The sequence below is a fragment of the Pogona vitticeps genome, chromosome 1 (genome assembly GCF_051106095.1).
Source record: "Pogona vitticeps strain Pit_001003342236 chromosome 1, PviZW2.1, whole genome shotgun sequence".
In the NCBI taxonomy this organism is placed as follows: domain Eukaryota; kingdom Metazoa; phylum Chordata; class Lepidosauria; order Squamata; family Agamidae; genus Pogona; species Pogona vitticeps.
The window spans coordinates 82,150,735-82,163,537 of record NC_135783.1 but is presented as its reverse complement, the minus strand read 5'-3'; the positions used below and the strand labels follow the sequence as shown (position 1 = coordinate 82,163,537).

The 12,803-nt window shown below is 42.4% G+C and overlaps 1 long non-coding RNA gene across 1 annotated transcript; it reads right to left on the bottom strand.

Annotated features, from left to right (window-relative positions):
* Positions 1-47: 47 nt before the first annotated feature.
* LOC140706308 (uncharacterized) lies at positions 48-8,398 on the bottom strand. The gene is made up of 3 exons (XR_012085952.2): positions 8,211-8,398; positions 5,071-5,366; positions 48-2,236 (listed from the first exon to the last, which is right to left on the bottom strand). It is a non-coding gene; the product is annotated as an uncharacterized LOC140706308 (long non-coding RNA).
* Positions 8,399-12,803: the final 4,405 nt, after the last annotated feature.

Below are 12,803 nucleotides of genomic sequence, written 5' to 3'. Positions count from 1 at the left end.
CACCCCCGCCAACGCAGGCTTTCCTTTCCACATGGCATCACTCCACCATCTCCAACCCTACAAGAGGTAATAAAAAATTTACTCCTCAAAGACGACATCACAACACAATTTCTCTCACTATTTCAATGTACCCGAAAAGGATGGAGGTCTTTGCCCTTAGACCTATGAGAGCTAAACAAATACATCATTACCACAAAGCTCTGTGTGGTTACCCTCGAATCAGTTCTCCCTTTACTCCACAAAAATGACTGGTTCACTGTCATAGATCTTAAAGATGCATACTTCCGTATTTCCATACATCCCTTGCACAGAAAATTCCTTCAATTTCAGCTAGGATCACAAGCCTACCAATTCAAAAGGCTTCCTTTCGGTCTTGCAACAGCTCCAAGAGTATTCACCAAGTGCATGGCACCAGTAGCTGCTTACCTCAGGTTGCAAAAAATTCTCATATTTCCATATACTATCTACAATTGGCTCCTTGTAGCTCATTCCCATCACAAGGCCCAACAAGACACTCACTTCACCCTTACCCTCCTTTGTGATCTCGGTCTCGCTGTCAACGAACAAAAATCAAATTTGAAACCTACAAAGATTATTCATTATATAGGTGCATGCATAGATTACACACAAGCTCATGCCTTTCTTCCTCCAGACAAGAGAGAAAATCTCATTGCATTACTTCAAGTTTTCACCCCTCATGCTATGGTACCCACCGTGACTCTGCAACGTGTACTAGACACAATGGCCTCTATGACTTCAGTAGTCCAGCACATACGTCTCAAGGTGAGATCTCTTCAGTTGTGTTTTCCCACTCACAGACCCTCCTCACAATCTTTTAAGGGTCACCCCAGAACTCACCTCCCAACTTCAGTGGTGGCATTTTCCTCTCAACCTATCCATTGGGCGGCCGACGACCACAACCACAAATACAGGTCATCAACGATGCCAGCCTCACGGGCTGGGGAGCTCACTGCAAAACTCTAAAAATCCATGCCAAGTGGTCTTCCAGAGAGAAATTGCTTCACACCAACAAATTAGAGCTATTGGCGTTTATAAAAGCTTGCAAAGCTTTCAGAAATCTCCTTGCTGGCAAGATGGTACAAATTGCCACCAACAACCCCATGGTGATGTACTATATTTTGGAACAAGGTGGCACCCTGTGGCGTTCACCCTTATTATGCTGAATGGGTTATGCATTATTCATGTTTTATGCTGATGTGGTTGAGAGATGGGGTCACTAGAGATGTTAAAAGGCAGAGCCTGAGAGGAGAGGAGGAGAGTTCAGTCAGAGTTAGAGAGAGAGAGAGAGAGAGAGAGATGGGAGATCTGAGGTGTGATTAGTCTGAGGAGTGAATAGTAACCTGTAAGATAATATAGAAGATTGTTATTGATGTTTGATGAACCTGAAGAAGATACAGTACTTATGAATTATTATAGAAATATCTGTAATCAATAAACCTGTTTTATTTAAAAGAAAGTGATGAATGGAACTTCATCTTTCCTAAGTAAAGTACGTTGGTAAATCAACTGGTGGCAGCGTGTGAAAAGGTGGTTTTTCTTTGTTTGCCTTCATGAGCTCTCTGTTTTGTGGAGACAAACAGGGGCCACGAGGGGCAAACATCACACACCCACTCTCCAAGTCTCTATTTAGCGGTCAACCTCTGGGAGTGGTGCCTAGCACATCATATCTGCCTCACAGCTTTACACATTGCCGGGCACGACAATGACTTGGCCAATCTACTCAGCTGCACAAACTCTCAAACACATGAATGTAAGTTAGACCAATCAGTTTTTCTTCACCTATGCAAACGATGGGGCAAACCAACTCTCGACCTCTTCGCCTCCCGTATGAATTGGAAATGCAAACGATACTGCTCCTGAGCTGGCATTGGCAAACACTCCCAAGGAGATGCATTCATTGGCCGATGGCCCAAGACCCTCACTTGCCTTTTTCCGCTGTTCCTGCTTCTCCACAAGGTTGTGGTTCGCCTACAACAAGACAAACTTGATGACATTGTTATAGCCCTTGGTGGCCGAGACAACCCTGGTTTCCAGTCCTTCACAATCTCTCATCAGACATTCACCACCTCCCTCACCTGCCCCACCTCCTCACACAGAACAACGCCCAAGTACTCCACCCAGACTTACCTGTTCTGCACCTGGCAGTGTAGAGGATTCTGCTTCACTAATGAATGTCCTCTGTGAATCAAGGAAGCCCTCCACTAGAAAGGCTTACCTGTATAAATGGAACAGATTCAAATCTTTCACTGAAGCGTCTTCGTTGCCTTCTATCAACCCATCACTTGCTACTGTTCCACGTTTTTTGCTTCATCTCAAGTCTAGTGGCCTTTCCCTCTCTCCCTTGAGAGTTTACCTCTCCACCATAGTTTCTTATCAGCCCCCTAATTCTCCGGCATCTGATTTCTTCAAGCATCCAACATTGAAACGTTTTCTTAAAGGTCTATCTCATATCTACCCAGATACCTGCCCATCTTCCCCACAATGGTCACTAACACTGGTGCTGCAAAAACGTACTAAAGCTCCCTTCGAACCTTTAGCTTCAACTGATTTATGGCTACTTACTTTTAAAACAGTTTTCTTTGTTGCCATCACCTCAGTTCGACGAGCTAGTGAGTTAGCGGCCTTGTGTCACGACTATCCTTATTTACAGCTTTTTCCGGATAAAGTCAAACTATCCATGGATATTTCTTTCCTCCCCAAAGTCATATCTCAATTCCATCTCTCTCAGCTGTTTTTCCTTCCTTCCTTCTTGCGTCACCATCCACAAATCAAGAAAGAATCCTCCATACTTTAGACGTTAGGCGAGCCCTTGCCTTTTACGTCCACACCCAACCTTTCAGGCCATCACCTCGACTTTTCATAAGTCACCAACCACCTACCAGGTGTCTTCTCAAACTATATCTAGATGGGTTGCTTCAACTATTCACCTCGTGTATCAGGTGGCACACAAACCAGTCCCGAAGGTGATTCACTGTCACTCCACCAGAGCAGTGGCGACCTCACGGCATTCCTACATGGTGTACCTCTTCCAGACGTCTGTGCCTCTGCCACCTGGGCACAGCCGTCCACCTTCATCCAGCATTATAGACTTGATCTCTGGCAGAAGTCTGAAGCAGCCTTTGGATGAGCTGTTCTAGCCTCTCTACCTTGGCATGACACCCTGCCTCCCAGTAAGACAGCTTTTTAGTCACCCAGGGTGTGATTCGCAGAGGCCACAAAGAAGAATGACAGGTTACACACTTGTAATTGTAGTTCTTCGAGTGGACCTCTGTGATTCATACATCCTGCCTGTCCTCCACACTGTCACACTATTCTGCTTAATGTAGCAGCGGTTGACACAATTGAAAGGGGAGCCTTGGCACCAAGGTACTTATACGAGGGGGAGGGGCCTTATTCTAATGTGGTTTTTTTCTACTGCAGAAACTCTGTAACTTTCTGATGAGGCTCTGCTCAGGTGCGGATCACCCAGAGTGTGAATCACAGAGGTCCACTTGAAGAACTACAATTACAGGTGGGTAGCCTGTCGTTTTGGTGGATGGATACACTCTTGTTCTGCACTTAACTAATAGTTTTGAGGACAATGACCATATTCATATCCCGCAATACATGAAACAAAATAAATCCTAGAAGTCACTCAGCCACGAGACTGTTCTTTATGTTCACTTCACAGGTGAAAATCATAGGACTTCCATTTTCTGCTTGAGATGAGTTGGAGACAATATCATTTATGTCTTACACTGTCCTGCTGTGCTAGAAGCAGGGCCACTCCATCTTCAACACAAATGTGCTCTGATACCTTTTGTCCATAATGCATAAATAGTCCTCTCTGTACCTGAGTTACTGTTGATTAGATCCTCCTACACTGTGTTATGTATGACAGTGGTGGGGAGCACTAGGTTCTCCAAACATTAGCCTGTAAACCCCATTAGCGAGCATAATCAATGGAGACGGATGGTGAGGAGGTGCAGTCTAACACATTCTTGAGAGCCGTATCTTCCCCATCTCTAATATAAAGACTGAGGCAATACAGTGTGCACACTACAAGGCCTCTGCATGTCCAGAGACCTACATTCCCAAACAAATTCACAGTATACAACGCTTCAGAACACAAGAGTTGATGCACACTAGGAGACATAGAGGAAACTCCAAGAGGCAGTGGAAGACAGGAGGGCCTGGTGTGCTCTGGTCCATGGGTTCACGAAGAGTCGGACATGACTTAACGATGAAACAACAACAAAAGAAGAGATATAGGTTCTACTTAGCACACTGCTATGTAGCTTCTGTGTGCGTTTCCATGGATCCATGCCAGTGAAAAAGGATGGAGTTTGCTATCTTTCTCTACTTTCCATGTGTGTATACAATCATTAATCTTAATCAGACATGCTTTTACAGCGTTCCCTATCTTATGCTCCCAGCATTAGATCAGTGGTGTTTAATCTCTGAATCTCTGGAAACTGACACACAAGATTAAGCTATGTTGCTGCTGCTAGCCTGCTTTTGTAACATGACAATTATATGAAGATCTAGCAGTTGCTCCTTCAGATTAATTTGACATCATCCATGTTATTAACATTCACAAAACTTGATAGATGACTCTGCTGATTATTACCTTAAAAATTACATTTTTCCAAGTTAGCCACCACTTTCCAAAGCATGAGCACTGTTGCAAGCACAAAGTTCTCTTACCAGGCACGTTTACTTTGTGGTCATAAATAAGTCTGTTTGCCACAGTTGGAGAACGTCTGGCTCTCCAGTGTTCTGACTTTCGTGGATGGATCTCCTCTTGTTTCTACAGTTACAGATCACTCCTATTTCTGCACTTGACAGTTTTGTGGATAAGGAGCAATTCACATCCATCCTGCTCCATGTCTGATAGAATTATGAGCATTGATGTCCAACAATAGCTGGAGAACCCCAGGTTCTCCAACTCAACCCTAGATTGAAACAAATGGGGTTATTCCAAGGGGAAGGGGGTAAGATGTCTGTACTTAGATACATACATTCAACTTTTATTTTAGACATGTGGATAAATTTTACATCAACACTTACAAGCTACCAGAAACAAAGGGCTCTTCCAGATGCATTTGTTCTTCCTATTACTCCAAATTCTTCATTCATCTCATTGGAATTGTTCCTGGTGTCCTAATGATAAGCTTCTTATCTCACTCTGTACTTGATGGGGGTGGCAGGTTCTTCCATCTTTTCTCCCCTCTCAAGCCTCTTGTTCTCACTTTGTGCCACTTTGAACTAGGGGTAGATTTTAGTGCTATGGTGCTTCCCAGATGTTTTAGCAGACAAGTTCAAGTTCAGCATTGAAACCACTGCTCCTCCTCTGCCGGGTTTATCTAAAGAGGAGGAGGAAGCATTTCTTGCTCAGGGCAAAAAGTCATCAAAGTTTCTTTTCATCTCTTGAGTTCCAGGTTAAGCATTACAAAACACACACACAAACAGACACACACACACACACCCTTACAGCTATTTTCTCACTGGTACTGCCCTTGTGTCACCTTGCCAGCTGTCCTAGAGTACTGATTGCATGAAAATGTAGTGAAAACATGCCCTCACCATCCCCACCCCGGTAGCCAAGCTCTTACTCATTGTACCTCTCCAGCAGAGGGGATGAGGGTGTTGTAAGCATTTGGCTCATCTTACTGCTAAACAGTTAACACTTATGATGTACAGTATCTCCTGTTAGCAACTGGGGGGAAAAGGAGGCAAAACAAGATTAAGCAAACACTACATCTGGAAGACCACCTAAGTCTCAGATTATCTGTGAAAGCCCCTAAAAGAGAACATTTGAAATGTGCCACTTCATTGATTCCCTGCTTCCCATCTCAGTCTTGAATGCCAGATTGTCAGCCAGATTTTTGGTACTATACTATGTACTGAAAACATTTTAAAAAAACACCAGCTCCCACTGACATGCTCAAAACCCTCTGACAGCTACAGTGCCTCTCGTATGCCTCCTTTCTATCCTTCTGGTTTTTTCCATTCTGATCGGTCGTTTTGTGATGAAATACATCTTGCACTTTGGCTTTTGAAGAAGACATAATTTTAGGCTATTTCATGAATGAAATCAGTTTTGCAGCGTGACTTTTAGTATATCTCATGCATGTCAGATTCAAATAACACCTGGTTAACCTCTCGGCTTTAAATGAATGGTGTTTCACCAAAGCCGTGTCCTATGAGTGTGTTTGCATTTCTCTAGTGCTGAGAAATGACTGACCCCCAAACACCTGTGACCTACATTTCCCTCTCAGGCACTACTTGTTTACTTTGTGTGTATATGTGTGCGCGTGTGTTTTTGTGCATATCGGTCTTTTATCTATGCTGCATATCTTGTGTATTTGTCTTTCTGTCTATGGTGATATTATAGTAATAATTGTGTGCCATCAAGACAATTCTGACTTACAGCAACCCTTACAGCAACACACACAAAAAACCACAACAGCTTCAAGTCTTCTTTTATTGGTAAGTGGTCCCTTCTGAGATCTGCTGGAACCAGTTTCGAGAGAGAAAAAGATATATTTTCCACAGGTGTATTTGTGATAAATTAGGTTTGAACATTAAATCTGAAAGTGACAAACTCTGAACGCTGCTTTACATGTTACATTGAATGTGGTGGCTAGTCTAAATAACCAAGAGCTGTCATTAAAGGGTGAACCATCCGTGTTGTTCTTCCTACAGCAGGTGGGTCCCGGGGGACTGTTGTAGTTGAGCAGTGAGGCCCAATCTTCAGGGGAAATCGAAAGGATGAATATCAATTGATGTTTCCATTTGACTCCCATCAGTCACAGACTAAGGCCCTGGTCACACAAGTGATATGCTTTCTAGTTCTTCCGATACTTTCCATATCACTGTTGTACTGAATCATGGCCACATGGTTTATAATCCCGGGACAAACATCCCATGAACTTTTAGCAGTACTGATTTATTTCCTCCTGTTTGTATCATTATAGCAAGCTACACCACAACACAGCTTTCCTCTTCCCCATTTAACCACAGCTACCTTTTCCAGCCCCTTTTGTTCTGGTTGCAACGGGACTCCAAGTATGTGTGTAGTGGGGGGTGGGCTCGCACATGGGTTTGGTTGGTGTTGAAATTAGAAGGAACATTGATTGGGAAGGGGTTTCTGTTTAGGAAAGTGTCTCTCTGTTGCACTGCCTACTCCTGCAGAAATGCATTGCACACAATAGACTTGGGAAATCAGCGCAACAGTACTGGCAATCACACACACACACACCCCTGGTGACATTGGCATACCAATGTTTCATTGTATCTTCCTACAGGAAAAAAAATTCTCACCAGGAATGTAATGGCGGTGGCCCCCTGGTGACATGCTTTTACCAATATATTGTATCAGGCACATTTTTTTAAGTAAAAAAAGCATGCTGTAGTAATGGCGGCCACCTTCCTGGCTTTGATTCTGAAAAGAAGTGGGGCAGGTTGTGCACACAGGCAAGGAATGCAACAAAGGTACAAAATAACACAATCTTCTTGCTCATGGGGAAATGTTCCAGTTGCACCACTAGTTGAGAATATGTCTCGGTCTTGACTCTGCGTCGTGTGACCAGGAAAAAAAAAACCCTGATATAACTGGGTGATAACTACATCCCTCATGAGACCAGGGCTTAAATTTAAAAGATATAGAATGATTGGGTAACATGGTGTCCTATAAAAGTTGTAGGATATGATGTAGGATATCTCCAGAGAGGAAAAATCTATAGTTGTAAAAGTGCCGGGTTTTGCATTGTTTGCTTCTGTGCTTTTCCTCTTCTTCAGACAACAGAAGCTTCGATCTACTGTCTTCAGAGACCTCTCATTGCTTTTCCTGATTGATTGATTGATTGATTGATTGATTATTACTTCTTCAGGGCATGGTTTATTTTGTTGCTGGGATTTGCTCAGATTTGTTCTGGGAAACCAAGGTGATGCAACTGAAGCTTTGCCAAAATTTAAAAAGACATCAACATCTAGAGGTAGATGCATTGGTGAGTGTTAAGAAAGTAAATAGCTACACCTCCCATCCTGTTCTCTCCCCCTTTTGGGGGGGGAGCATAAATGTTCTCTTTCTTTTGGGAGGACTGCAGATTCTCCTTCTCCTTTTTCATGACGAGCTCATGCCCACATCTCACAAGCAGACTGGGTGGCAGATGGCTTCTGCCCTGGGCGCTAGAATAGCTACTTACAGCTCTGGTGTTACAGCACTTTTATCTTGGTGTTAGGGGATCTAAGTTGGAAGTGTTTCATTTCTTCACAAATATTAATCCCTTTATTGGGAGACAGGTGGCCTATAAATGAGACAAATAAATAAATATTAAATGAATATTAAGCACATTTCTCCATATACAACAGATAAGATTGCAGTGGACTCCCCCCCCCCCCCCGCTCCATGGCTTTTCAAGATTTTCAGGTGTCAGTGTTTTTCAAAGTAATGGTTGGCTGAATCCTGGAAAGCTGCACTTCCCTTCGTAAGGAACCGGGACTAAGCATGACCATTTGGGGAGGCACCTTTCCCCTATGTACATAAAAGATGGTATTGAGAACCACTCGTCTATGGCACACAAGTTGTTCACTCAGCTGGTTACAGTAAACAATTCAGTCTCAAAATCTGACATGTCTGTAGTTCTTGAACATACGATGTTGAACATTCTCAGCTTTTTTGTTCCAAATGCCATCTCTGCAATACTTTGCTACTTTTGTAACCTGGCCTTCCTTCCATTTACTATATGTACCTCTTTTTTTCAGGTCCTCTCTGAGCTTTTTGTGAAGCCACAATGGTCTTCTTTGCTATCTTCCATCTTTTTTTCTTGTTGGAATTGTTTGTAATTGTGCCTTTAGAATTTCCTTTTTAAGAAACTTCTACTCATCTTGTGCTCCTTTTTAAAATCTGAATTGTAGAAACCACTAGCCTGTGGTATCCATCTTATTATGACCTTAACACCCCTTGCAGTGTAAAACACAGCATAAGCCAGGGCTTGTGTGATGAGATATTCCTCCACCATATAGAGAAATGACAATGAGGTAACCATACAGCTAAGGGTGAGTGGGATGAGGCAAGCATGGCAAAGCTGAGAGTCATTTTCCAGATTAACCAGGCATTTTATACTTCTAGGGAAGTTTGGTTGAATTGGAAAGAAAAGTGATCCAAATGGATAATGAGCCAAAAAGCTATTTTAATTTTTTTTTAGTAAAGCACAATGAAAGGTGAAAACAATATTTAATAAGTAAAAACAAACGACCCCTTCATGGATTGCTGCCTTGTCATGGCGAAGGGGCTTGAATAATTCAGAGAACCTATGGGTTATGCCATGTAGGGACACCCAAGACAGACAAGACATAGTGGAGAGTTCCGACTAAACGCAATCCACCTGGAGTAGGAACTGGCAAGCCACTCCAGTATCTTTGCAAAGAAAACTCCATGGACAGAAACAAAAGGCTAAAAGATATGACGCTGGAAGATGAGCCCTTCAGGTTGGAAGGCATCCAACATGCTACTGAGGAAATGGGGAGGACAAATGCAAGTAGCTCCAGAGCTAACAAAGTGGTTGGGTCAAAGCAGAAAGGACGCTCAGCTGCAGATGGGCCTGGAAGTGAAAGGAAAGTCCGATGCTGCAAAGAAAAATACTGCATAGGAACCTGGAATGTAAGATCTATGAACCTTGGTAAGCTGGATGTGGTCAAACAGGAGATGGCAAGAATAAACATTGACATCCTGGGCATCAGTGAACTAAAATGGACGGGAATGGCCAAATTCAATTTGGACAATTATCATATCTACTACTGTGGGCAAGAATCCCATAGAAGAAATGGAGTAGCCCTCATAGTCAACAAAAGAGTGGGGAAAGCTGTACTGGGATACAATCTCAAAAAATGATAGAATGATTTCAATACGAATCCAAGGCAGACTTTTCAACATCACAGTAATCCATTTTTCATTCCAGTCGAACTATTTAATATTTTAAAAGATGTTAAGGTGCTACACTCAATATACCAGCAAGTTTGGAAAACTCAGCAGTGGCCAGAGGACTGGAAAAGATCAGTCTACATCCCAATCCCAAAGAACGGCAATGCCAAAGAATGCTCCAACTACCGTACAATCGCACTCATTTCCCACGCTAGCAAGGTTATGCTCAAAATCCTACAAGGTAGGCTTCAGCAGTATGCGGAGCAAGCTCCCAGAAGTACAAGCTGGATTTCGAAGGGGCAGAGGAACTAGAGACCAAATTGTCAACATGCGCTGGATTATGGAAAAAGCCAGAGAGTTCCATTAAAATATCTACTTCTGCTTCATTGACTATGCAAAAGTCTTTGACTGTGTGGACCACAATGAACTATGGCAAGTTCTTAAAGAAATGGGAGTGCCTCACCACCTTATCCATCTCCTGAGAAATCTCTATGTGGGACAGGAAACAACTGGATATGGAATCACTGATTGGTTCAAAATTGGGAAAGGACTACGACAAGGCTGTATATTGTCTCCTTGCTTATTTCACTTCTATGCAGAATACATCATGCGAAAGGCTGGACTGGAGGAATCCCAAACTGGAATTAAGATTGCCAGAAGAAATATCAACAACCTCAGATATGCAGATGATGCCACTCTGATATCAGAAAGTGAGGCGGAATTAAGGAACCTCTTGATGAGGGTGAAAAAGGAGAGCACAAAATATGGTCTGAAGCTCAGCATCCAAAAAACTAAGATCATGGCCACTGGTCCCATCACCTCCTGGCAAATAGAAAGGGAAGATATGGAAGCAGTGACAGATTTTACTTTCTTGGGCTCCATGATCACTGCAGATGGTTACAGCAGCCACGAAATTAAAAGACATCTGCTTCTTGGGAGAAAAGCAATGACAAACCTAGACAGCATCTTAAAGAGCTGAGACATCACCTTGGCGACAAAGGTCCAAATAGTCAAAGCTTTTTTTTCCCCAGTAGCAATGTATGGAAAGGAGAGCTGGACGATAAAGAAGGCTGAGTGCCAAAGAATTGATGCTTTTGAATTGTGGTGCTGGAGGAGACTCTTGAGAGTTCCCTGGACTGCAAATAGAACAAACCTACCGGTATGTTTTGAAGGAAATTAACCCTGAGTGTTCACTGGAAGGACAGATCCTGAAACTGAGGCTCCAATACTTTGGACATCTCATGAGAAGAGAAGACTCCCTGGAAAAGCCCCTGATGTTGGGAAAGTGTGAAGGCAAGAGGAGAAGGGGATGACAGAGGATGAGATGGTTGGATAGTGTCATCGAAGCTACCAACATGAATTTGACCAAACTCCGGGAGGCAGTGGGAGACAGGAGGGCCTGGTGTGCTCTGGTCCATGGGGTCATGAAGAGTTGGACACGACTTAACGACTAAACAACAACAAAAAAGCAAATGAATATTTAGAGATTTATTTGTAATGTATATATTTCAAGTATGCCGGGTAGGTGGGGCTCGTCAGCCATGTAAGGCAGCCCATCTAGGAGAAGGAAAACTCCGATTTCAAACCTCCACTGCCTTGTGGCTATATCCACTCATGGAAAAGGCTTCAGGAGTTAACCTCGAGGCAAAATCCGGAGCTGGAGTCCCGAAGGCAGCATGTGTTGTTCTGCCAACTCCTGCGACATTGCTGGAACCAGTTGTATTGGCTCTTGCCTTTCCATTGGACCATTTCAGCAATGTGGAGAGGGAGGATCTGCTGCTTGGGTAACAGCCTATCCTCCATATTACCTTACCCGGGCTTCATGCTCTGGAGAGGACACTCCTCCATTCAGAGCATGTTACCATAGTCTCTCGAGACTAAAGGATGCCTATGCATGATTTCAAGTATGCATGTAACATATGTAGAGCTGATACATAAACTATTTCACCATCATACATCTGTTTCTAAATATACTGTATGTCATTAACTATTATTCATTATATAAAATCAATTTTGGAGCATCTTTGAATTCCCAAGCCCAAATACAGGCACACATAAATAATATGTGATAAATAAAAGATTTTAAAAGTTACAATTTAATTTTGTTTAATAAAATATTTTTCAACTGGTGACAATCTAACTTATCCCCTTGTGCTAATTTATTAAATAGAATCCAAGCACTAATTTCTACCTTTATTTAATTTCCAAGGAAGTAACTGTGCTTGTTTGTCTCAGTATGTTTGCAAAAATAAGGAGGGGAGGGAATAGAAAAAAATGAAATTTGACCCAGAAAAGTTTTCATTGAAATAAATCCGTTAGCTTCAAAGTGCTGCTGTATTTTACCTGTTTTACTCCCCCACAAGCTTTATTTTACTTATTCAGAGTATTTATGAAGCAGCATTGAGCAACACAAAGCTGGAGCAGGAGCAACAACAGCAGGAACCATTTCTGTGGTTCTCCTATGGTTAATGATCACTCAGACATAAATTTCTTTAAAGTAACTTACCCTCCTTCCTTTACCCTCTTAAATAACAAAAGGCTTAATTCTCTACAATAACCCTTCATTCTTTTTCTTTTTCTTTTTCTTTTGGTGACACACTGGTATTCCTAAGAAGCTCTAGGGCCACAATAAAGGTTTTAGGGGCCACAATTTTACCATCTCTGCTATAAACCTAACTACACATTATGTTTGACCCACAAATAGATTTAAATTATCCTTTGCTGAGTTACAGTCATAACTGAGTACGAATGTTCTACCTTGGTTATCGGGGAAATGAATTAATAATAGCTATTTGTAGTAACAATTTCCACACACTGAAAAGAATGGTATATGAACTGTATGAGTTGTGTGGATGATCCCTTTGAAGGAAATCTC